Raw genomic sequence first — 27621 nt, forward strand, 5'->3', positions numbered from 1 at the left:
CTTCCACATGAGTTCTCACTACATCAGGAATTGAATTTTTAAACTCCTCCAAAAGTATAATTTCTCTGAGAGCTTCATACGTTTGGTCTATTTTCAAAGCCCTTATCCACCTATCAAAATTACTCTGTTTGAGCCTTTCAAACTCCATGTATGTTTGACCAAATTCTTTCCTTAAATTTCTAAACATTTGATATAAGTTTCAGGCACTAGCTCATATGCACTTAAGATGGATTTCTTCACCTCCTCATACGTCCAGATACGTCCTCCGGTCGTGATGCAAACACTTCACTAGCCCTACCTACCAGCTTTGTTTGAATCAGTAATACCCACATGTCCTGTGGCCATTCCATTTGTTTAGCTACCTTCTCAAATGAAATGAAAAAGGCTTCTACCTCCTTCTCGTCAAACCTTGGCAATGTTTGGACATATTTAAATAGATCCCCACCACGTCTTCGACTATGACGCTCTGTATCATTATCCTCATCCATCTCCTCCAACTGTACGTGTCCCTTTGCGTCTGCCAATTTTAACTGATTTTCATGTTTCAGAGCCATTTTCTGAAGTTCAAACTCTCTCTCTTTTTCCCTTTCCTCTCTATCTCTTTCTTTGTTTCTTTCTTCTCTCTCCTTTTCTTTTTCCTCTCTATCTTTCTTTTTCTTTTACCGCTCTCTCTCTTTTGTATTCAAGCCGCTTTAATTCTTTCTCATGTTCCATTTGTTTAATTTGCAACTGAATTTTTGCCATTTCCCATGAGTCAAATTCTATTTCAGGCAACTTTAAATGCTTAACCACCACCATAATTACCTCATCTTTTCGCATTTTGTCAGGTAATGTTAACTGCAATGTTTTTGCCTGACCCAACAGTCTGATTTTCATCTCTGTCCGTAAAGTACTGCGTGTGACAGTCTCCACCCCCAAAACCTTCTGAGCCTCTGAAAGAGCCATTGTTCACAACACTCTCCCCACTTAAACTAAAATACCACACCGGAAAAGCAACAATCCTTCACTGTCTTTAAGTTCACAAAAGCCAATCCAATAGATAGACTTTTATCCCAGACGAGCCCCAAATTGTTATGGGCGAGGTGTTTTCAGAATCCCAAAATGTATCATGGAGTTAAACCAACCTCCCCTTTAATGTATTTGTTGCTTTTCCTAGCACACGGCTTGTTTCCTAAGGGTGGGATTACAATTATGGACACGTGGGCTTTTAAACACAAAACAATGTTTATTCCATAAACTCAACTTAACATCTTAAATCAACATTGGATCTCCTAACACCCCTTATTTCAAAAATAATTCTGAAAATATCACAACAGTAAATATTTCCTCAAATTGTTCCTTCCAACTTCCAAGTGACTTAACACCTTTAAACAGAATCACATCAGGTTAAAGGCTTTACTATTATGAGTTCAAATCACCCAAATGATCCAGAGATAGTCTTTCATGGCAGAAATCACATCAATTCCAGCTCACTGCAAAACACAGACACTCCCCAAGCACTTTTCGTCCAAACTGAAACTTCAAAATGGCTGACCTGAGCTTAGCTCCACCCACTCTCTGACATCACTGTTTTCTTAAAGGTACATTGCTTAAACATCCATGTCTTAAAGGTACTCTCACATGACAAACAGTAACACCATTCCTTCACTGCCGCTGGGTAAAAACCTTGGAACTTCCGCCCTCGTAGCAGTGTAGGGTTTTTTAAGAATTCTTTCACAGGATTGTGGTGGGGTTGCTGGCTAGGCCAACATTCATTGCCCATCCCTAATTGCCCTTGAGAAGGTGGTGGAGGTGAGCTGCCTACACCACATGGGTGCGGTGGCTCAAGAAGGCAGCTCACCCCCACCTTCTCAAAGGCAATTAGGGATGGGCAATGTCTCACCAACGCTCGAATCCCAAGACCGAGAAAAAGGTCTCACCCCATTGTCCTCGGGGAGAGAGGAATCACACACCATGGCACTCAGTCATTAAGACAAGGAGATGTGTCTAGTGCAGTCCTAAGGTTGTGGCTTATTCAGCTGGAGCAGCAGCTGGGGGACGCTGTAACTCCAAATGGAGTGAGGGGGAAAAAAAATAACGAAATTGAAAGCATGGACCAGGATTTCTGCTTCCTGTCACTATCGAGTTACCTCTCCCCATCCTCCCACTGGAGTCAGGGAGGCCAAAGTGGCTCAGCGTAGATGACCTACACGAAGGGACAGCCTTGCAGATTCACCCACAAGCAGTAAGACCATTTTGCTGAGGCTGTGGAGACAGGCAGGAGGCCAAAAATACCCAGCTCACTCTGGGGGTTGGAAATGCAATCCGACTGCCCATTTCTATCACGAACCCACATTATGGACGTGATTCTCCAGTCTCATTGCGCTCTCGTTCAAGTGAGTGAGGCCGGTGAATAGCGGGAGAGGCGGAAAACGAAAACTGTGCCGGGCGGCAACCCATTTGTGATGTATTGGGCCCGCTCCCATAGGCGAAATCGGGATCTCGCCTTAGCATGGTGAGAAACTAATTATCACCGCTTAAAGCCCTGTTTACATACAATTAACAGGTGCCACTCCATATCTACTGGTCTCCCGAGATTCATCAGCGTCCCCAGCAAGTGGATGGGCTGCTGCGGGGAGCCGAGGAGGTGAGCAACACTTTGCTCACAGGCAATGAACCCAGGGGCACTGGGCACGCTGCCCCTGCACTCAGGGGGGTGGTGGGCAACTGGTGGGGGGGGGGTTGCAGCCCCGGTTGGAGGTGGGCCGCCATGGGGGGCCAGGGATATCGGAGCTGGGGGTAGCCCTGCAGGGCGGTGGGGAGGGCGCGGACGTGCACAGGTCCGCCATGCCAATCCCTGTACCGTGTGTTCCCGTACTGGGGGCAATCCTAGCCCCTGCCTATCTGCCCCACTGACCACCCATAACTCCCACTGCCTGCGGAGGCCTCTGGTCTTGCGGTTGAAGGCTATTGCGAATAGGGACTTGGCAATCGCGGTTAAGTGAGCACTTCACGCATCCCAAGTGGATTCTCATGGGTGGGCGGGCCATGTAGCATGTGGGGCTCATTACGCAGCATCCCAAACACGCCATGATGCATGGACACCATGCTTGGACACTGTGGGAGGCTGCACCACAGACACAGGGGTGGGGGGCATCAACTCACACATGTTGCCTGGTGTCGGTCATTGACCCACTTGCGGCACTGGAGGTCAGTCCTCTTGGTCACGCTGCCCGAGCTTACTGTCGCTGTCTTGTGCTTAACCCTTCGGGACCTTCGGGGGAACAAGCCATCCCTCCTGGCCTCCACCGCATCTAGGAGTCCCTCCGGGTCTGCATCCCTGAATCGTGGCGGCCGGTCGACTCGGCGCCATGGCTACGAGCTGAGTGGCGTTGGCTGTGCGCGTGCTGTTGAAGTGTTGCTCGACATTGATGGCTTGGGCGGGGGAGGGGTGGGGGTGGCGGGGGGGGGGGGGGGAGGGGGGGGGGGCGGAAGAGCTGGCAAGCGTGGTTCCGATTCATCTGCGAAGTGAAGCCCGTGGGGCCTCGTTAAGTGGACCAATAACGTTGCCGGCCTCGCCGGGCTGAACACTGGGAAGCTCGCGGACGCTCCCGCTCGCTTCCATGCTCAGAAATCTTTCCGGAAAATCGTGCCTACGTTTCTGTCACAGACAATGAGAATTGTGATGGAGAGGGGAAAGACATTTTTTTTTTTCCAAATGTGGTATCACACCGTCAAAATGAAAAGTTAAAAGCCACAGTGAGCTCAAAATTGTGATGCATCAATGGCCCAAGTTAAATGATAGATTCCCAATCAGAGGAACAACTGAGTTATTCTCGTGATGGTACTTCTCATCAACAATGAACATGCTGAACAGCAAGTTGAAATACCCTAAGAGATTGTACATAACTGCTAACAGCAGGATGATATTAATCAATGATTGCAAGGTGCAGCCTAGTTTGGGGTATGTGTGTCATTCCCAGTGAGATTCTGCATTGTTACAGTCTCTCACAAACATGACAATAGCATCAAGAGAAGCAAGCCTCTCATTTCCCTTTGCCAGCCTATACCACAGGAGAGACAATCTCAGCTGACTTGTGTTGTGATGGGATAGTTGACACGGCTGTTTCGCGGACAGTGCCATGCATGATATCCTGCACTAGGCAGGTGGAATCATTGTAGTCCTGGGGTGTTATGTTCTGTGCTGTGGCCGTGGTACAGATGCACACAGAACATTCACCCGGAATCGGCGCAGCAGCCCGTACCGGTGCCAAAGAGCGGCGTGAACCACTTCGGCGTTGGGCCGCCCGGAAGTTGTGGAATCCTCCGCACTTCCGGGGGCGAGGCCGGCACTGGAGGTTGGCACTACGCCAACCGCCGCCGAAGGGCCAGCACGAGTTGGCGCATGCGCAGGACCGCCAGTATATTCTGGCGCATGCGCAGAACCGCTGCCGTGTTTCCTGTCCATGCGCAGGGGGTTTCTTCTCCATGCCGGCCATGGCGGAGCCTTACACAGGCCTGCGCGGAGGGAAAGAGTGCCCCCACGGCACAGGCCCACCCGCAGATCAGTAGGCCCCGATCGTGGGGCAGTCCACCGTGGGCCCCCCCCCCACCGGGGCCAGATCCCCCCGCACCCCCCCGAGGGCTCCGCTAGCCGCCCTCCAAGCCAGGTCGCGCCGGTATGGACCATGTCTAATGCACCCCAGCGGGACTGGCCGAAAACGGGTGGCCTCTCAGCCCATCGGGGCCCGGAGAATTGCCAAAGGCCCCCGACCGGCGTGGCGCGATCCCCGCCCGGCGCCGGCTAAAACTGGTGCCGGAGAATTCGTCAGCCGCCGTCGGAGCGGCGGGGCGGGTTTCACGCAGGCCCCCCCCCCCCGGCGATTCTCCAACCCGGCAGGGGGTCGGAGAATCCCGCACGTGGTTCCTTGACTCGTGAGATACTTTATTAACAGAATGAACACGCGGAAAGATAACTAACAAACTGTGATACAAACGGTAACGAGTAAATTCTCCTGGAGCTACTTCTAGTGTGACTGCCCTCTAGTATGACTTACTACCAACTGCTGGATATCCCGAGTCACAGGGTAGATCTCTATGGCCACCTGCTGGTTGGAGGTTGAATCAATAACTATATACATTAATAGGGAACCAAATATACCTTCTTTAGGCTGGGAATCGATCCTGCACGCCGGCGCAGAAGGAAAAGAAGTAAAACGGCAGAAAAAGAACATGTCACGTGACCTGAACGTGAGCCATTCTGAGGAAGGTTTCCCAGGGAGCCAGGACATGGGGAATGGGAGAGGCGAGGTCTCAGAAGTCAAAGTGAAAGAAACGTGCAGAGTAACAGGCTAGGATTTAAAGGAAGAGTTGTCGGGAGCAGAGTTGAAGCAAAGTGGGCTTGAGAGCAGCCCTGAACATCTGGCGATACTGCCGAAGTTTGGTGACTCCTTACTGCAGGATTTTAGCAGCAGAAGTGTTTTTCTTGGCACGGCTGAGGATCTGAAACTGTGCATGGAAGGTGACGTTTGTGTGTACACCGGCCACAACATTGATCACATCTGTTATATACTTTGGAGTGTGGGGTGTCTGACCAGCTTGCCTGTTAATCCACAGTAGCTCATACTCTCTCTGAAGATTAGAGTATAAGATGTACACGAATATATGAATTAGGAGCAGAAATAGATGCCTCGGCCCCTCTAGCCTGCTGCACCATTCAACAAGATCATGTCTGATTCGATCATAACATCAACCCCACATTCCAGCCTATCCCCGATAACCTTTCATCCTCTTGTTAATCAGGAATCCATCTAGCGCTGCCTTAAAAATATTCAAGGACTCTGCTTCCACTGCCTTTAGAGGCTTCTACTGCCTTTAGACCCACGGCGAAGAATCACTGAAACGATGACATCAATAAGTTCCATCCCACCAACAGACTCAACATGGACTACTCTCCAAAATCAGTTGCATTCTTGGACACACTCATCTCCATCAAGGACGGTCACCTCAGCACTTTGGTTTACCGCAAACCCACGGATAACCTCACGATGCTCCACTTCTCCAGCTTCCACCCTAAACACATTAAAGAAGCCATCCCCTATGGACAAGCCCTCCGTATACACAGGATCTGCTCAGACGAGGAGGAGCGTAACAGACATCTACAGACACTGAAAGATGCCCACGTACGAACGGGATATGACGCTTGATCGACAGTTCCAACGCGCCACAGCGAAAAACTGCACCAACCTCCTCAGAAGGCAAACACGGGACACAACCGACAGAATACCCTTCGTTGTCCAGTACTTTCCCGGAGCGGAGAAACTACGACATCTTCTTTGCAGCCTTCAACACGTCATCGATGAAGATGAACATCTTGCCAAGGTCATCCCCACACCCCCACTACTTGCCTTCAAACAACTGCGCAACCTCAAACAAACCATTGTTTGCAACAAACTACCCAGCCTTCAGAACAGCGACTACGACACCACACAACCCTGCCATGGCAATCTCTGCAAGACGTGCCAGATCATCGACATGGATACCACCTTTACACGTGAGAACACCATCCACCAGGTACGCGGTACATACTCGTGCGACTCGGACAACGTTGTCTACCTCATACGCTGCAGCAAAGGATGTCCCGAAGCTTGGTACATTGGCGAGACCATGCAGACGCTGCGACAACGAATGAATGGACAACGCGCAACAATCACCAGGCAGGAATGTTCCCTTCCAGTTGGGGAACACTTCAGCAGTCAAGGGCATTCAGCCTCTGATCTCCGGGTAAGCGTTCTCCAAGGCGGCCTTCAGGACACACGACAACGCAGAATCGCCGAGCAGAAACTTATAGCCAAGTTCCGCATACATGAGTGCGGCCTCAATCGGGACCTGGGATTCATGTCGTATTACATTCACCCCCCACCATCTGGCCTGGTCTTGCGACATCCTACCAACTGTCCTGGCTTGAGACAATTCACACCTCTTTAACCTGGGGTTACCCCTATCTCTGGATATGTGAACACTTAATTAACTGCAAATGCTCACATTCGAAGCATTGTCTGGCATCTTTGAATTTGTCTATATATATGTTTCTGGAACATACCTCTTCGTTCTGAGGAAGGAGCAGCGCTCCGAAAGCTAGTGACATCGAAACAAACCTATTGGACTTTAACCTGGTGTTGTAAGACTTCTTACTGCCATTAGAGGAAGAGAGTTCCAGAGACTGATGCCCCTCTGAGAGAAACAATTCTCCTCACCTCTGGCTGAAATGGGGTGACCCCTTATTTTTAATCCATGACTCCTAGTTCTAGATTCTCCCATGAGGGGAAACATCCTTTCCACATTCACCCAGTTAAAGCCTCTCAGGATTTTAATGGTTTCAATCAAATCGCCTCTTACTCTACTAAACTCCAGTGGTTACAGGCCTAACCTGTCCAATTTAATTGTAAATTGTTTCATCTTGCTGAATTTGTATGTGTTTAGTTGGGATTACAAGAATCGTGGATATTTGAATCATTTTCTTGTCTTTATATTGGGATCTTTCCAACCGAGTTGTCCACTGCAATGTAGTTCATTATTCTTGTTTAATATATGATTTAATCCTGATGTTCAGAGTTCATCAGCAGATTTCTGTGAATTTGTTCAGTAACTTTCCTCCATTGTTAAGGATTTTCTTTAAGCCAGGTTTCACTCCAGGATCTGACTTGTCCAGTATTAAATAAAAAAGAAAATGCTGGATAAACCCAGCAGGTCTGGCAGCATCCGTGGAGAGTTAATGTTAATGAGTCTGGAAGACCCTTCCTCAGAGCAGTTTTAACCTCAGCTGGGATCGTAATACAGTTAGAGTAGGGTTAGCACCCAGAAATGTTCCCAACTTGTGGTTGTGAATCACAGGCACATAGGGTTCTGCCTGGCATTAACTGTCGACAAAGAGGACAACCAAAGGCGGGATTAATGTTGTTAGCTCTTGCCTGTGGCTACTTAGAGCTGATTTGTTCCTCTTTTAAAAAAATAACTAGTTGCCTCTGTACCAGCAACTCATCATTAATATTACAGAGGTTTTTTAAAATTATAAAGGGATTTAATAGGAAAGACATGTCTCAACTTGCTGGGGGAATCCAAGGCTAGGGGGCAAAATACAAGATTGACACCATTAACTTGAGTGGCAAATTCTGTAGAAATGTCTTCGTTCAGAGACTGGCTAGTTAAGGCAGATAGTGATGATGCATTAAGGGGATGTTGGCTAGGTACATGAGGGAGAAAAAAATATGCTGATGGGGTCAGATGAGGTACAGTGTGAAGAGGCTTTTATAATGCAAAAACATCGGCTCAAACCAATTTGGTCAAATGGCCCGCTCCTCTGTCGTAAATGTTATGTAATTGGATTTGATGTTAACAAAACACAACATTCCCTCCCTCATAAGTGAGTGGAATGATTTCAGAAGAGAGCATATAATGGGCAAAAATATGCAAGGTAAAATAAAGACTTCTTACATTTCCAAAGCAGCTTTCACAGCCTCAGGATGTCCAATGGCACGTTACAGTCAATCACGTACAGCGTGTGATGAGGCAAGTTTAATTAAGAGGTTCACAGTAAAAGGTCCACTGGGAACTAGTGATCATAATACAATCGAATTCCATGTTAAGCTTGAAAGTGACATACTCTAATCACAAACACTAATCTTAAACTTAAACATATCTAATTAGATAGGTATGAGGGGAGAACTGGCTCAAGCTGATTGGGTATAGAACCTAACAGATATGATGGTAAATGGACAGTGAGAACATTTAAAGAAACGATTCAAAAAGCTTCAACAAAAATATATTTCATTGAAAAATAAGAACTCAGCAAAAAAGACCCAACCCTGGCTTACTGAAGTTAAGCATTATGTTAATTAAAAGAAGAGGCTTTTAATATTGCAAGCTTGAGGAGTCGGAATGTTTTACAAACCAGCAAAGGACCACCTAAAGGTTAATACAAGTGGGAAAAAGAAGAATACAAGAGTAAACCAGCCAGAAATATTACAAAAAGCATAGACTGTAAGACCAGCTGCCTCACTTTAATATGCAGATTTGCCAAACACAATGGGCAGGATTCAGAATGCAACGACTCATGAGATCCCGTTAGAACCCGCGAGGGGTGGAGAGCAGGGTAGATCCCGGAAGAGGGATTTGGGCGAATGGGGCGAGGCTGGTAGGTCACGGCCAATCTCATAGGTGGTCCCTCAAAATCGAGGATGGCATCATCATGGCGAGTCTTCAGATGACTGAGGAGCCCAATTCTGGATCCACATTCTTCTGCATTGTGGCCATGTTGTTTTGCAGGGGGAGTGGAATTCACAGCCCCTCCCTCTGTTGCCACCGTTCTACCTCACTGTCAAGTAGCTTGTGCTTTGATGGAATAGGTGGAACCGTGCCAAAATGTCCACAGCTGGGGCACCACGGTGGCACAGTGGCTAGCACTGGGACTACGGCGCTGAGGACCCGGGTTCGAACCCCGGCCATGGGTTACTGTCCATGTGGAGTTTGCACATTCTCCCCATGACTGCGTGGGTTTCACCCCCACAACCCAAAGATGTGCTGGTTAGGTGGATTGGCCACGCTATATTGCCCCTTAATTGGAAAAAGAAAATAATTGGGCAATCTAAATTTATATATTTAAAAAATGTCCACAGCCTTCTCCTCCCAGGCAGCGGTGTTATTGCCTCTGTGCTTTAGGGCGACCTTGAGCATACCTTTATACATTTTCTTAGGGTCAACCTTAGAGCGTTGGCTGATGGAGAGCTGAGAGAAGAGAACCTGTAGATGGAAGTGGTTTCAGGTCATCCCGATGCAAAGACCCATCCATCGGTGTTGTCTCTGCTGGTGCAGGGCTTCTGTGCTGGTGGACACAGCTTCATGGAGCTAGCTTAGGTCCAGTGATCCTCCCATTTAATACTCAGGATGTGACGCAAGCACTACTAGTAGAAGCTCCCAAGGATCTTAACGTGGCGTCAATAGGCAGTCCAGGTTTCAGGACAATAGTGGAGGGTGGTCAACACAACAGCCTTATAAACCAGGACTGTTGTTGACTTCCAAATGTCCCTGTCCATAGATTCAACAGTGCAGAAGGAGGTAATTCGGCCCATCGAGCCTGCACCGGCCCTTGGAAAGAGCACCCCATGTAAGCCCACACAAGCCCAAGCCCATACCCCCACCCTATCAATACACCTCAACCCTATCCCCGTAACTCCACCTAATCTTTTTTGGACACTAAGGACAATTTAGCATAGCCAATCCACCTAATCTGCACATCTTTGGAATGTGGGAGGAAACCAGAGCACCCGGAGGAAACCCACGCAGACACGGCGAGAACGACACACTGGTGCAACTTGTGAAAGACACATTTTGGTGCAACATGAAGAAAGCAGCGCTGGCATAGTTGACTTGATGCTGGACTTCCTCCACAATGGTAGTCTCTTGGGAGAGGTGGCTGCCGAGATATAGGAAGTGCTGTACATACTCCAGAGCCAACCCTGTCTACATGGATGGGGGGGGAGGGGGGGGGTGCGGGGTGCGGGGGGCGGGGGGGGGGGGGGTGGTGGAGTGCGCCCAACTAGTCTGGCCAAGTTTGAAGGACATTCGTCTTGGCAATATTTTTTTTTAATAAACATTTTATTGAGGTATTTTTTGGTATTATAACAACAACACAATAAACAATGTACATGAAACGATAAACATAGTGGAAAAGCCGTCTCCCTCCCTTACAGGTCCCACCTTTATTAACCTCCTACTCCAAGCTACTCAGCCCCTTCTGCTGACGATTAATTTTCCGCGAAGAAGTCGACGAACGGTTGCCACCTCCGGGCGAACCCTAACAGTGACCCTCTCAAGGCGAACTTGATTTTCTCCAAACAGAGAAAGCTAGCCATGTCCGATAGCCAGGTCTCTGACTTCGGGGGCTTTGAGTCCCTCCAAGCTAATAGTATCCGTCTCCGGGCTACCACGGAAGCAAAGGCCAGAACGTCTGCCTCTTTCTCCTCCGGGACTCCCCGAAAATCACCACCTCTGGACTCGGTGCCACCCTTGTTTTTAACACAGTGGACATCTGCAAACCCCTGCCAAAATCCCCGAAGCTTCGGACATGCCCAGAACATGTGGACATGGTTCGCTGGTCCTCCCGCACATTTTGCACACCTGTCTTCCACCGTAAAGAATCTGCTCATCTGGGCCACTGTCACGTGAGCCCGGTGAATGACCTTAAATTGTATCAGGCTCAGCCTGGCACATGTTGCAGACGTGTTGACTCTACTCAACACGTCTGCCCATAGACCATCCTTTATCTCCTCTCCCAGCTCCTCCTCCCACTTGCACTTCAGCTCCTCGGTCTGCATCTCCTCTGACCCCATAAGTTCCTTGTAAATGTCTGAGACGCTCCCTTCTCCTACCCACCCTCTGGAAACCACCCTGTCCTGAATCCCCCTTAGCGGTAGGAATGGGAAGGTTGACACCTGTTTCCGTAGGAAGTTCCGCACCTGCAGATACCTGAATTTGTTTCTCCTCGCCAACCCAAACTTCTCCAGCGCCCTCATACTCAGAAAGCTCCCCTCTATAAACATATCCCCCATCCTCTCAATCCCTGCTCTCCGCCATATCCGGAACTCCCCATCCATACTTCCCAGGGCAAACCGGTGATTATTACAGATTGGGGACCAGACCGATGCACCCTCTGCTCCCACATATCTCCTCCATTGCCCCCAGACTCTCAGGGCCACCACCACCACGGGGCTGGTGGAGTACCGTGCCAGCGGGAACGGCAGAGGTGCAGTTACCAATGCCCCCAAACTGGTGCCGTTGCATGAAGCCGCCTCCATACTTTCCCTGCCGACCCCTCCCCCACCACCCACTTCCTGATTATGGCTATATTCGCTGCTCAGTAATAGTTACTAAAATTTGGCAGCGCCAGCCCGCCCTCACCCCGACTCCGTTCAAGCATCACCTTCCTTACCCGCGGGCTCTTGCCCGCCCAAACAAAGCCAGAGATCACTTTGTTGACCCGTTTAAAAAAGGACCGCGGAATAAAGATGGGGAGACATTGAAAGACGAACAGGAATCCTGGGAGGACCGTCATCTTCACCGTCTGCACCCTCCCAGCTAATGACAACGGGAGCGCGTTCCATCTCCGAAAATCGTCCTTCATTTGGTCTATTAGCCGGGCCAGAATTAATTTATGCAGCCGGTCCCATTCCCGCGCCACTTGAATGCCTAGGGACCTAAAGCTTCCCCCTACTAATCTAAATGGCAGCTCCCCCAACCGCCTCTCCTGTCCCCTCGCCTAGACCGCAAACACCTCACTTTTCCCCATATTTAGCTTATACCCCGAAATTCCCCTAGAATCCTCATGATTTCTTCCATCCCCTGTAATGGGTCCGATACATACAGAAGCAGGTCGGCTGCATAGAGCGAGACTCTGTGCTCCACCCCCCTCCTCCAGACTAGCCCCTTCCTGCCCCTTGAGGTTCTGAGAGTAATTGCAACGGCTCTATAGCTGGCACGAACGACAGTGGGGAGAGGGGGCATCCCTGTCTCATCCCCAGGTGCAGTCTAAAAGAGTCCGATGTTGCCCTATTCGTCCGTACACTTGCCACAGGAGCCTGATACAGCAGCCTGACCCAGCCAATAAAGCCCCGCCCAAATCCGAACCGTCCCAGTACCTCCCACAGATAATCTCATTCTACCCGATCAAAAGCCTTTTCTGCATCCATTGCGATCACTGCCTCCACCTCCCTACCTTCCGGGGGCATCATGATCACATTTAACAATCTTGTTACACTGGCCACCAACCGCCGACCTTTAACAAACCCCGTCTGGCCTCCAGCTCATAATTTTGACTTTGATTTGGGTCTAATTTGTGTTCTTGTAGACAGCTTGTCTCCAGTTTTCTTTAATTTACGTGATGTCAGCAAAATTTCACACCTATATATTTGTCTCCCTAGTCATTCTTTTCTCTCTGCTGATTTTACTTCAATGAAGGTGTGAATCATTGCTTTTAGCGTACTGCTAAACATCCACTTGATTATCACTTGAATGGTTTACATTTATCACCTAACTCAACTGAAACCCTCATCCATGCTTTTCCAGATGCTTACTCAGATGGTTAATTTCAATGAAGGTTGAACCATCGTTTTTAGCTTCATACAAAAATCCTGTTTGTTTGCTAAGCCTGTTTGGAAGAAGGAATCTGCATTTTATAATCCTGTGCTTTGCAGCTGCTGTTAACCCTTCATGGAATCTTTCCCTGTATCCTCTCATGTTTCTCTCAGACCAGATATTGCCAGACTTCCATGTTTCAAATGACACATCTTTCCATATTTTCAATTACACCCCATCTTGAAATTTGAAACATAACTATATCATTTCATCAATCATCCCCCCATCCAATTGTACTGACTAACATTTATCCCCAATCTTTGTCATTTGTATGTTTGTGTTGTGATTTTAAATTGTGCAAGGAAATTAATTTGTAAATGTATCCATATCACCAACCAGTGTTGATAGGAGTCTTTTTTCGTTCATTCCTCAAGTCCAATTACCGTGAACAATAGCTGTAGCTGCTCAGGAAGGTAACGCAATGGCTATACCTGTGTGTTCCACTACCTCAAAAGCATTTTACTCCCCTGGGGTAGCAGCACCGTAGAAGCTTCCTCATGATCCTTAGAAACAGCACACAACTCAGTCCATCAGTAACCAAGAAGGTATTTTGTCCATCAATGGCTGTTAAGTGTCCCATTTTTCTGTCATGCAAATTGCTTTCCATTTCACATTGGAATGGTAAATTATGATATCATGTACCACCCACTGATTCCCTTGCTTCATTAATTTAAAGGGTTCAATTGATCCCGCTTCTATCCCTGACTTCTCCACATTAATGTCTAACATTGACCTGAACCATGTATGTCTGCCAGCCCCTGGTGTACATGAGAGATTATCTTTCTGACAAATTTCCTTCAAATCCCTTTTGTCTGTTATCATTTCCCTTACCACATGAAGCGTATATTTTCCATTACACCATTTGCAACATAATATGCCAACAGTATTCGCAAAACCACATCGAACTATCACCTTTCTTTTTCCAAATAAATTCTCCCTATTGTTAAATACACAGTAAAAAAAAAAAAGTCTTATCTTAATACATTACTCATTACCTAACCACACAAATAGACGGTGTGTTACAACTTTACATATTTGCAAGTGTCATCACAATTTCAACACTAAATATAAAGTACAATATCGACACATCCCTTCGTGACTTTGGGACCCAATAATCATTACATACTAAATATGGCGTGTAAACAACATCAATATTATTTGTGATGTTCTATGCAGTTAAATCAAGAAAACACACTAAACTACCACTATTCCCCCTCTATTAAAACATTCACACAGTTTAGAAATGCTGATCAAGTTCTTGAACACCACACATACCCCCATTATCATACATACGTAACAGTCCCTAACAATTTACATGACATTTCTTCCTTAATAACTATTACAGCTCTCCAGTGCAATATTGTTTGTTGCTTTGGTAACTATGTTCCCGCCGTGGCATCAAGCTACAAAAATTCTTAAACTATTGTCATTTATCATGTTGGGGTTCCTCGTCAGTCGCTGCTGTCTGCCGAGACCCTTAATAACTCCACCGCGTAGTACATACCCCGTGGAGACTGCAGATCATCCATCAGCTGATGTCCAGTTAGAGATGTCTGACCGGAGGTTTCACTGTTCAGTAATAATTTGATATTTTGATTTGTTTCTAACCCGCAAAGTTTTGCTTCGGGCTCTGTCATTTAATTCTCTCAAATATGTAGCCAATTGTATCATTAGTTTCCCCCCAATCCTGTCTAAAACATTCTTCTCTGGAGTGTAGTTCTCTTCCTTCTTGTGAACTGGTTTGTCTGTTATTTATTTTTTCCATCTGAAAAATCAAATGAACAGGTCAAGGGTGGAGAGGGCCCTAATCTTTAATTTGTACTTTCTATTTTCATTTGGATACTCCAGAAGTGCCCTCTCCAGGACTTCTGGATTTCTTTTGCCACCATTCTTTCCTTTTTCTTTTTGAACTGGTTTGATTTCCTTATCATTGATGTACATCATACAATTAAGGCCTGTTGAGCCTCCTCCTTGTGTCATTGCACCCCTGAGTGAGATTCTAAGAATCTCAAACTCCTCCTCTTTTGCTCACTCAGTGATCCAATCTGGTCGAAACCTTACCCTGAGACATTCCTGATATTGCTATTGCATTTACTTTAATTACTTTATTTTGATTACGACTGGATTTTTATGAAAGGTAAGTTCCAAACATGACATTTCAACTTGATCATCTGTCCTATCAATGCTGCTAACGGGTTTTAATTCACTGTCATCCCACCAGTTGGGTCATGTGTTTTAATTGTGATACAATTTATTTTGCTCCAGACACCATGCTTCTCTAATTCAACTGTATGTTTACCCAGATTCTGAACAATCTTGTCTTTACATTTTACAGCTTCACTGATTTTCTTCCCTGCAGTTTTAGTTAGTAGCTTCACCCAAACTTCCCCTGTATTATCAATTGTTTTTAATATCTTAATTTTTCCTGCATCTATTTTTATTAAATCTTTTCCTGCTATCAGAGTTTCATTGCCTGATACTGCTTCTTCAATGTATTTAACATTCTAAACATCATTATTTTTTCCCCCTGGTGACATTCTTGTGATTGTCAGGCCCTTTGGAGCTATATAGAACATAGAACATAGAACAATACAGCGCAGTACAGGCCCTTCGGCCCACGATGTTGCACCGAAACAAAAGCCATCTCACCTACACTATGCCATTATCAACAATATGTTTATCCAATAAACTTTTAAATGCCCTCAATGTTGGCGAGTTCACTACTGTAGCAGGTAGGGCATTCCACGGCCTCACTACTCTTTGCGTAAAGAACCTACCTCTGACCTCTGTCCTATATCTATTACCCCTCAGTTTAAAGTTATGTCCCCTCGTGCCAGCCATATCCATCCGCGGGAGAAGGCTCTCACTGTCCACCCTATCCAAACCCCTGATCATTTTGTATGCCTCTATTAAGTCTCCTCTTAACCTTCTTCTCTCCAACGAAAACAACCTCAAGTCCATCAGCCTTTCCTCATAAGATTTTCCCTCCATACCAGGCAACATCCTGGTAAATCTCCTCTGCACCCGCTCCAAAGCCTCCACGTCCTTCCGATAATGCGGTGACCAGAACTGTACGCAATACTCCAAATGCGGCCGTACCAGAGTTCTGTACAGCTGCAACATGACCTCCCGACTCCGGAACTCAATCCCTCTACCAATAAAGGCCAACACTCCATAGGCCTTCTTCACAGCCCTATCAACCTGGGTGGCAACTTTCTGGGATCTATGTACATGGACACCTAGATCCCTCTGCTCATCCACACTTTCAAGAACTTTACCATTAGCCAAATATTCCGCATTCCTGTTATTCCTTCCAAAGTGAATCACCTCACACTTCTCTACATTAAACTCCATTTGCCACCTCTCAGCCCAGCTCTGCAGCTTATCTATATCCCTCTGTAACCTGCTACATCCTTCCACACTATCGACAACACCACCGACTTTAGTATCGTCTGCAAATTTACTCACCCACCCTTCTGCGCCTTCCTCTAGGTCATTGATAAAAATGACAAACAGCAACGGCCCCAGAACAGATCCTTGTGGTACTCCACTTGTGACTGTACTCCATTCTGAACATTTCCCATCAACCACCACCCTCTGTCTTCTTTCAGCTAGCCAATTTCTGATCCACATCTCTAAATCACCCTCAATCCCCAGCCTCCGTATTTTTTGCAATAGCCTACCGTGGGGAACCTTATCAAACGCTTTGCTGAAATCCATATACACCACATCAACTGCTCTACCCTCGTCTACCTGTTCAGTCACCTTCTCAAAGAACTCAATAAGGTTTGTGAGGCATGACCTACCCTTCACAAAGCCATGCTGACTATCCCTGATCATACTATTCCTATCTAGATGATTATAAATCTTGTCTCTTATAATCCCCTCCAAGACTTTACCCACTACAGACGTGAGGCTCACCGGTCTATAGTTGCCGGGGTTGTCTCTGCTCCCCTTTTTGAACAAAGGGACCACATTTGCTGTCCTCCAGTCCTCTGGCACTATTCCTGTAGCCAATGATGACATAAAAATCAAAGCCAAAGGTCCAGCAATCTCTTCCCTGGCCTCCCAGAGAATCCTAGGATAAATCCCATCAGGTCCCGGGGACTTATCTATTTTCAGCCTGTCCAGAATTGCCAACACCTCTTCCCTACGTACCTCAATGCCATCTATTCTATTAGCCTGGGGCTCAGCATTCTCCTCCACAACAATATATTTTTCCTGAGTGAATACTGACGAAAAATATTCATTTAGTATCTCGCCTATCTCTTCAGACTCCCCACACAATTTCCCATCCCTGTCCTTGACTGGTCCTACTCTTTCCCTAGTCATTCGCTTATTCCTGACATACCTATAGAAAGCTTTTGGGTTTTCCTTGATCCTTCCTGCCAAATACTTCTCATGTCCCCTCCTTGCTCGTCTTAGCTCTCTCTTTAGATCCTTCCTCGCCACCTTGTAACTATCCATCGCCCCAACCGAAACTTCACACCTCATCTTCACATAGGCCTCCTTCTTCCTCTTAACAAGAGATTCCACTTCCTTGGTAAACCACGGTTCCCTCGCTCGACGCCTTCCTCCCTGTCTGACCGGTACATACTTATCAAGAACACGCAGTAGCTGATCCTTGAACAAGCCCCACTTATCCAGTGTGCCCAACACTTGCAGCCTACTTCTCCACCTTATCCCCCCCAAGTCACGTCTAATGGCATCATAATTGCCCTTCCCCCAGCTATAACTCTTGCCCTGCGGTGTATACTTATCCCTTTCCATCATTAACGTAAACGTCACCGAATTGTGGTCACTGTCCCCAAAGTGCTCTCCTACCTCCAAATCCAACACCTGGCCTGGTTCATTACCCAAAACCAAATCCAACGTGGCCTCGCCTCTTGTTGGCCTGTCAACATATTGTTTCAGGAAACCCTCCTGCACACACTGTACAAAAAACGACCCATCTATTGTACTCGAACTATATCTTTTCCAGTCAATATTTGGAAAGTTAAAGTCTCCCATAATAACTACCCTGTTACTTTCGCTCTTATCCAGAATCATCTTCGCCATCCTTTCCTCTACATCCCTAGAACTATTAGGAGGCCTATAAAAAAACTCCCAACAGGGTGACCTCTCCTTTCCTGTTTCTAACTTCAGCCCATACTACCTCGGAAGAAGAGTCCCCATCTAGCATCCTCTCCGCCACCGTAATACTGCTCTTGACTAGCAGCGCCACACCTCCCCCTCTTTTGCCTCCTTCTCTGAGCTTACTAAAACACCTAAACCCCGGAACCTGCAACATCCATTCCTGTCCCTGCTCTATCCATGTCTCCGAAATGGCCACAACATCGAAGTCCCAGGTACCAACCCATGCTGCCAGTTCCCCTACCTTGTTTCGTATACTCCTGGCATTGAAGTAGACACACTTCAAACCACCTACCTGAACACTGGCCCCCTCCTGCGACGTCAAATCTGTTCTCCTGACCTCTATACTCTCATTCTCCCTTACCCTAAAACTACAATCCAGGTTCCCATGCCCCTGCTGCATTAGTTTAAACCCCCCAAAGAGCACTAACAAATCTCCCCCCCAGGATATTTGTGCCCCTCAGGTTCAGATGTAGACCATCCTGTCTGTAGAGGTCCCACCTTCCCCAGAAAGAGCCCCAGTTATCCAGAAATCTGAATCCCTCCCGCCTGCACCATCCCTGTAGCCACGTGTTTAAATGCTCTCTCTCCCTATTCCTCATCTCACTATCACGTGGCACGGGCAACAACCCAGAGATAACAACTCTGTTTGTTCTAGTTCTGAGCTTCCATCCTAGCTCCCTGAAAGCCTGCCTGACATCCTTGTCCCCTTTCCTACCTATGTCGTTAGTGCCAATGTGGACCACGACTTGGGGCTGCTCCCCCTCCCCCATAAGGACCCGGAAAACACGATCCGAGACATCACGTACCCTTGCACCTGGGAGGCAACATACCAAACGTGAGTCTCTCACGCTCCCACAAAATCTCCTATCTGTGCCCCTGACTATAGAGTCCCCAATTACTAATGCTCTGCTCCTCTCCCCCTTCCCTTCTGAGCAACAGGGACAGACTCCGTGCCAGAGGCCCGTACCCCATGGCTTACCCCTGGTAAGTCGTCCCCCCCCACAAGTATCCAAAGCGGTATACTTGTTTCTCAGGGGAACGACCGCAGGGGATCCCAGCACTGACTGCTTTTTCCCAGTCCCTCTTACAGTTACCCACCTATCTCCAATCTTTGGTGTAACTAATTCCCTGAAGCTGCTATCTATGACCCCTTCTGCCTCCTGAATGATCCGAAGTTCTTCCAACTCCAGCTCCAGTTCCCTATGCAGTGTCAATTTCAACGCATTAGTTTCAAAGTAATTTCCTGCACACAGCTGACTGCTGCTGAGTAAAAACTTCTTTATCTGTTTATTCTGAGACCAATTTAGTTCTGAACATATTGATTTACTACCTCATAATACTGATCGCATTTCTGCCTGCCGTTTACAACTTCTAATTTAAGTGAAACTCGGTTTTGCAAAATACAACATTTAAAAAATATACAAACACCAAAGGAAATTCACAAATCCGTATTAAACATACGCACACTCATTCATCCACTCAGATCTTGGGTCTCTACTTTGTCGGGTTTCACAAATCCTTATTAAACAGACACACACATTTATCCACTGAGATCTTGGACCTCTATTCTGTAGGGTTTTAGTTACTCTTAACAAAAATTGAGACCCCTCCGTGCTGATAAGTCTTTCTTATGCAGGAGTTTTTTTACCTCTATTAATTTTATTGGGGTCGGTGTTGATGAGGATAAATGATAATCGCTTCTTGTCACAAGTAGGCTGCAAGTGAAGTTACTGTGAAGAGCCCCTAGTTGCCACATTCCAGCGCCTGTTCGGGCACACTGAGGAGGAATTCAGAATGTCCAAATCAATACAGATGGCATTACAAATAGCTTCCACAAAACGAAAAACGAGAAAGTTTTTTTTTTAAAGAGCAGAGAAACAAAAAGAAAAAAAAAACATGAATGTTGCAGCAAAGTTCAAAAGTTCTCCGTCCACCACCAGTCCTTTCCTTTTCACGAAGTCCAGCGCGTCCTCAGGCGACTCGAAATAAAAGTGCTGTTCCTCGTAAGTGACCCAGAGATGGGCCGGATACAACAGTCCGAACTTCACCTTTTTCTTGAAAAGGATCGACCTAATTTGGTTGAAGCCTACTATTCTCCTGGCCACCTCCGCACTCAGGTCTTGGTAGACCCGCAGGATACTATTGCCCCACTTACAGCTCCATGTCTGTTTGGCCCACTGTAGAATGCGCTCCTTATCCAAGTACCTGTGGAATCGCACCACCATTGCCCTCGAAGGGATGTCTTGACAATATTAAAGAGAAGCCAAGTCTCTTATAGGGAGAGTTGACAAGATCAAGCACCCTTTGCATGTCCTGTACAGAGTGAGCCATCATGCACAGTCATCCGCAAACTGAAATTCGTGGATGTCCACCGTGGTCAATTTTGCTTTTGCTCGGAAGCGACTAAGTTTGCAGCTTCCCATCCAGATGATACTGGATGCTGACACTGGGTGGCAGGTTATCTCCAATGAGGGGAACGGTGATGGTCAGGTAAATGGGGGCAGTGACGCAACCTTATTTAACCCCAGTCCAGATGTGAAAGTGGCCAGTTTCAGATCCTCCCATTCCAGACGATGATGGTCACATCGTCCTGCAGGAGGCTCAGGATGGTGGCAAACCTCAACAGGCAGCCAAAGCACTGGAGGATGATCCAAACGGCATCACAATTTAAACAATCAATCTACTTTGGGCAGTTCAATGAAGGTGGGGAACAATTCTTGGATTTGCTCCGAACATTTTTCCTGAATCTGCATCACCACGAAGACCAGGTCACCCGTTATAAACAGGGTAAGTGAATGGGCAACAGGAGGGCAGTTGGATATAAAATGAGAAAGTGTGAGGTTATTTATTTTCATTGTATGAATAGAAAAGCAGAATATTTTTTAAAAGGCGTGAAATTTATAAATGTTGATGCTCAGAGAGATGTGGGCCGGGATTCACCTACCCCCCGCCGGGTCGGAGAATCCCGGGGTGGGGCTCAGGAATCGTGCCCCACCACCCTGACGCCGGCTTACCGATTTTCCCTCGCCGATTCTCGGGCGCCCGCGGGATTGCCGCCGCGCCAGTCGGGGGCCGTTGAAAGCGCCCCCCACCCCCGGCGATTCTCTGGGCCCCGACGGGCCATACGCCATACGCCTTCTTAACACCCCTATAAACCTGAGTGACAACTTTGAGGGATCGATGTACATGGACATGAAGATTCCTCTGTTCCTCTACATTTCCAAGAATCCTGCCTTTAACCCTGTATTCAGCATTCAAATTCAACCTTCGAAAATGAATCACTTCACATTTATCTAGGTTGAACTCCATCTGCCACTTCTCAGCCCAGCTCTGCATCCTGTCAATGTTCTGTTGTAACATGCAACAGCCCTCAACACTATCTACAACACCACCAACCTTTGTGTAATTGGCAAACTTACTAACCCACCCTTCCACTTTCTCATTGATGTCATTTATAAAAACCACAGAGAGCAGAGGTCCCAGAACACACCCCTGCGGGATACCACTGGTCACCGACCTCCAGGCGGAATGCTTTCCATCCACCAACACTCGCTGTCTTCTTTCGACCAGCCAATTCTATATCCAGACAGCCAAAGTTCCCTGTATCCCATGTCCCCTAACTTTCTGAATGAGCCTACCATGAGGAACCTTATCAAATGCCTTACTGAAATCCATATACACCACATTCACTGCTCGACCTTCATCAATGTGTCTCGTCACATCCTCAAAGAATTCAATGAGGCTTGTGAGGCATGACCTGCCCCTCACAAAGCCATGCTGACTATTTTTAATCAAACTATATTCTTCCAAATAATCATAAATCTTATCTCTCAGAATCCTTTCCAGTATTTGGCTCACCACAGACGTAAGACTGACTGGTCTGTAATTCCCAGTGATTTCCATATTCCCTTTCTTGAATAGGGAACAACATTCGCCTCCCTCCAATCATCCGATACTACTCCAGTGGAGAGTGAGGATGCAAAGATCATCGCCAATGGCGCAGAAATCTCCTCCTTCACTTCCCGTAGAAACCTTGGGTATATCCCGTCAGGCCAGGGGACTTATCTATCCTGATGCTTTTCAGAATTTCCAGCACATCCTCCTTCTTAATATCGACCTGTTCAAGCCTAGTTACCTGGTTCACGCTGTTCTCAGGAGCAACAAGGTCCCTCTCTCTCGTGAATACTGAAGCAAAATATTCATTCAGGGCATCCCCTACCTCCTCAGACTCTGGGTACAAGTTTCCTCCACTATCCCTGATCGACCTTACTCTCACTCTGATCATCTTCTTATTTCTCCCATAAGTGTAGAACGCCTTGTGGTTTCCCCAAATCCACTAAGGAGGTTCCAGTCAATATTAGGGATGTTGAAGTCACCCATGACAACAACTCTGTTACTTCTGCACCTTGCCAAGATCTATCGCCCAATCTGTTCCTCCATCACTCTGCTGCTATTGGGGTGTCTATAGAAACCCCCCAACAAAGTGACTGCTCCTTTCTTGTTTCTGACTTCCACCCATACTGACTCAGTAGACAAACCCTCCTCAACTATCTCCTTTTCTGCAGCTGTGATGCACTCCCTAATTAACAGTGTCACTCCCCCTCCTCTTTTACCTCCCTCCCATTCTTCTTAAAACATCTAAACCCCGGAATATCTAACAACATTCCTGCCCCTATGAAATCCATGTCTCCGTAATGGCCACAACATCATAGTTCCAAGTACTGATCCATGCTCTAAGTTCATCTTCCTTATTCCTGACACTCCTTGCATTGAAACAGACACACTTTAACCCATCCCACTGAGTGCAACTTTGTCCTATCAACTGTCTATCCTTCCTCACAGACTCACTACATACTATTTCTGCCTGTTCAACAGCTACCCTATCCTCTGATCCGTAGCTCTGGTTCCCATCCCCCTGCCAAACTATTTTAAACCCTCCCGAAGAGCTCTAGCAAAACTCCCTCTGCCTCCCGGATGATCCGAACTTGCTCCAGCTCCAGTTCCCTAACGCGGTATCCGAGGAGCTGGTGTTGGGTGTACTTCCCGCAGGTGTAGTCAGTGGGGACACAAGTGATATCCCTTACCTCCCACGTCCTACAGGAGGAGCATGCAACTGACCTAGCTTCTATCCCCTCTGATCTGAATTCCCAAAGAGATTTTAAAAGAAAACAAAATTAAAGATTGATCACCCGTTCGGACCTTAAAAAAATATATACTGCGGCTAATCTCTCAAGTGAACCCTGTAAAACTGGTGATTCTGAAGTATGATACAAATATAACTTGCTGCCCCCTAAAATAAAACAGTACTTTGGTAAGACCGCATTTGGAATTCTATGTGCAGTGTTGGTCTCCATATTTAAGGAAGGGTGTACTTGTACTGGAGGAGGTACATCAAAGATTCGCTGGATTGGTCCCTGGAATGAGAGGGTCATCAAATGCGAGGACGAATAAATTGGGTCTATGTACTCTGTGGTGTGGAAGAATGACAGATGATCACGTTGAATCAGACAAGATTCTGAAGGGACTCGACAGGGTACACACTAAGGTTTTTTTCCCCCCATAGGCCAGGGAATCGAGAAAACAGGGGCACAGTTTCAAGGTAAAGGAACAACCATTTAGGGCTGAGATTGAAAATATTTCTTCACTCAAAGGGTTGCGAATCTTTGGAATTCCCTGCCCCTGAGGGTGTGGATGCTCCATCGTTGAGTACATCTGAGGCTATGTTAGACAGCTTTTGTTCTCTCAGGAAAGTAAGGGATATGGGGAACAGGCAGGAAAGTAGAGCTGACGCTCAAGGTCAGCCACGATCATATTGAATGGCACAACAGGCTCGATGGACCACACAGTCTCCTCCTGCTCTTACCGCTTGCATGACTGAAGTGAAAAATTCAATGGCACCACATCGAAGAAGGGAATGTGAGTCATCCCTAATGTCCTGACCAATATTGATCCCTCAAATGACATCATAAAAATAGATGATCTGGCCACTGTTATCCTGCAGTTTGTGGGAGCTTGCTGTGCACAAATTGGCTGCTGCATTTCCTACATTACAACAGTGACTGCACTTCAAAAAGGACTCCATTGGCAGTTCTGTGGTTGTAACAGATGCTGCATAAATGCAAGTCTTTATTTTTAAATGACTTCCTCCTCAGTTTACTGGCAAGAATGGTTCGATGTGGAAACAAGTTGAAAACAGCCTGGATCCCCATGCGATAAATGTGTTGCGGCCTCGAAACTTCACGAAGCTTTGTCTGGGGAACACAGAATATACAGTGCAGAAGCAGGCCATTCGGCCCATCGAGTCTGCACCGATCCACTTAAGCCCTCACTTCCACCCTCGCCCCGTAACCCAATAATTCCATCCAACCTATTTTTGGTCACTAAGGGCAATTTATCACGGCCAATCCACCTAACCTGCACGTCTTTGGACTGTGGGAGGAAACCGGAGCACCCGGAGGAAACCCACGCAGACACGGGGAGAACATGCAGACTCCGCACAGATAGTGACCCAGCGGGGAATCAAACCTGGGACCCTGGCGCTGTGAAGCCACAGTGTTAGCCACTCGTGCTACCGTGCTGCCCAACAGAGGAGGTACTCTTCAGTCATGTTCTGGAGGAGTGTGAGACTGCGTCTGTGTGCTGGGTCACCTGAGCGGGGGAGGGGTGTTGGGGGCTGGGGGGACGGGGGTGAGGGTTTGCGCTTGCCGATGACATGGGCACGTGAATTGACACCATTCCCGAGGGGCACAAGCTTTTCTCAATGTGACAGGTACAAAAAAAATAAACACACACACATACTCAAGAGCATGTGGAATATGTCTAATTTTAGTAAATGCTGAATGGAGTGGAATGTTCTAATTGCGCAATAATGTGATGCAAATATGTTCTGCCAATTCTCTGAGGTGTTCAGGAGATCCTTGGCAGAACCTCCTGTCATTGTGCAATATGGCGTCTATTTGTTTCGAAATAAACAAGATAACTGACTGATGAGGCTTTGATATACAGCACAGCGTTTATGAATATCTTGCAATTTAAGTATGGGGGATGTGTTCAGCACAGATATGAAGATGCAAAAAACATCAGGACAATGAATCCAAAGCTTTGTTTCAAATCCCCTGAAGAAAACTTCCACCAAATCACAGTTGTCACAGGGATGGATGATGAAAGTTTTTTTGTCAGGGTGCGGAATACAAATCACTTTCCTGTTGCTAACACGGCTCTTTCTCCAAGACGCTGGCACATCATCAACCTTAATGATAAACGCCTTCCACAAAAGTAATCCTTAAGCCTCAGGAACAAACACCTCGGTGGTATCCTGAGAGTACGTTCCACAAACATCATCAATCTCCTTCTGCAGGTGATTCACAACCTCTCCTTGCGAACGACTCCGATAGTTCCTGATCAGGCCCTTCAGCCTCAAGGTGGGGACATCCCAGCCGCCCCACAGTGCACCCCACCCACCCTCCTGAGAGTATTTCCATAGACGTTGTTGCCCACACAAAAGGAACGTGTACGCACAGCCAAACACGCACATGTACATAGACACACATATGAAAACACCCACCGATAGTTTCAAACACAGCCTCTACCCGCTGTTACCAGACTCCTGAATGGCCATCTTATGGTCTGAACTGACCTCTCCATGCATCTTCTCTACAGTTGTACCACTATATTCTGTTTGCTTCATCCGATGTCTTATACTTATGTATTTACATGTGTTTTCATAATATAATAATGATTCTTATTATCCCAATTAGGCTTACATAAACACAGCAATGAAGTTACTGTGAAAATCCCCCAGTCGCCACATTCCGCCGCCTGTTCGGGTACACAAAGGGAGAATTCAGAATGTCACATTCACCTAACAGTACGTCTTTTGGGACTTGTGGGAAAAAAACGGAGCACCCGGAGGAAACCCACGCAGACACGGGCAGAACGTGCAGACTCCGTACAGACAGTGACCCAGCCGGGAATCGAACCTGGGACCCTGGAGCTGTGAAGCAGCAGTGCTAACCACTGTATTACTGTGCCGCCTATGCTCTATGTATTCATGTATGGAGTGACCTGCCTGGACTGTGCGCAGAGCAATACTTTTCACTATACCTCGGTACATGTGACAATAAATAAATCAAATAACGAAATCAAACTTTGAGTGACCCGAGATACACATACTCGAACACAGAGATGTACACAATCGATAGCACAAACATTTCCACAGGAACAAAATCAAATAACATTTGATACCCAGGAGGTTATAGGATAGGTGAACGATACAGGTTTTAAGGTTTGCCTTCGAAGAAGGAAATGTTCAGGGAGGGAATTCCAGAGCTTTGTGTTGAGGCAGCTGAAGACAGGACCGCCAATGAAGGGAAGATGTTAAAAATCAGGGAGGCACACAAGGGCACTAAGGTGATTTCAGAGTGTTGTTGACCTGGAGGTTGTTACAGAGACAAAGAGGGTAATGCTATGGAGGAAGTTAAAAACAAGGATAAGTATTTTACAGATAGGGGCATAAACCCACATATGCTTATTGATGTTTAGTGTGCAGGTTCACGTTGTCAGTTCTACCTTAACTCTATTTTCTCGGTTTGATGCCATATCCCTTACTGAACAAAAATCTATCGTCTCTGAAACCAATATCCACAAGCTTTCTAGGAAGCGAGTTCCAAATTCCTACTACATATTGCATAAAAGACGCATAAACTACAAAATGGACATACACAGGTACACATACCAAAGCAAAAAGTGAACACTACGCCAAAGAAGGAGATAATAAAGCTTGGCCAAAGATGTGTTTTATTAAAGATGAGGGTTGATGTGTAGACAGGTCAGTTCGGTGTGGACTGCACTTGATGCAGCGATGAGAGAAACAGACCTCTAACACTGTAGAAGATCCAACACGGTTTTATTGAACGATAGAACTAACGATAGAACTAACATACATATTTAACGTATTAACATAAAGGCATGGATGTTAGGAAACTAAGGGAAATAAATAGTGATGTCTTGAGAAGTGTGCATATTACAGAGGAGGAGGTGCTGGAAGTCTTAAAGCGCATCAAGGTAGATAAATCCCCGGGACCTGATGAAATGTATCCCAGGATGTTGTGGGAGGCTAGGGAGGAAATTGCGGGTCCCCTAACAGAGATATTTGAATCATCGGCAGCCACAGGTGAGGTGCCTGAAGATTGGAGAGTGGCGAATGTTGTGCCCTTGTTTAAGAAGGGCAGCAGGGAAAAGCCTGGGAACTACAGACCGGTGAGCCTAACGTCTGTAGTAGGTAAGTTGCTAGAAGGTATTCTGAGAGACAGGATCTAC

At 46.8% G+C, this 27621-nt stretch overlaps 1 long non-coding RNA gene across 2 annotated transcripts in view; it reads left to right on the forward strand.

Annotated features, from left to right (window-relative positions):
• LOC140426057 (uncharacterized) overlaps window positions 1-26449 on the forward strand; it is a 137182-nt gene extending 110733 nt beyond the window's left edge. For both annotated transcript variants that reach the window (XR_011948117.1, XR_011948116.1), the window contains exon 2: window positions 26061-26449. This is a non-coding gene — a long non-coding RNA (uncharacterized lncRNA). The remainder of the gene's footprint in view (window positions 1-26060) is intronic.
• The last annotated feature ends 1172 nt before the right edge of the window (window positions 26450-27621 follow it).

This window comes from Scyliorhinus torazame, chromosome 7 (assembly GCF_047496885.1).
Source record: "Scyliorhinus torazame isolate Kashiwa2021f chromosome 7, sScyTor2.1, whole genome shotgun sequence".
Lineage (NCBI taxonomy): Eukaryota > Metazoa > Chordata > Chondrichthyes > Carcharhiniformes > Scyliorhinidae > Scyliorhinus > Scyliorhinus torazame.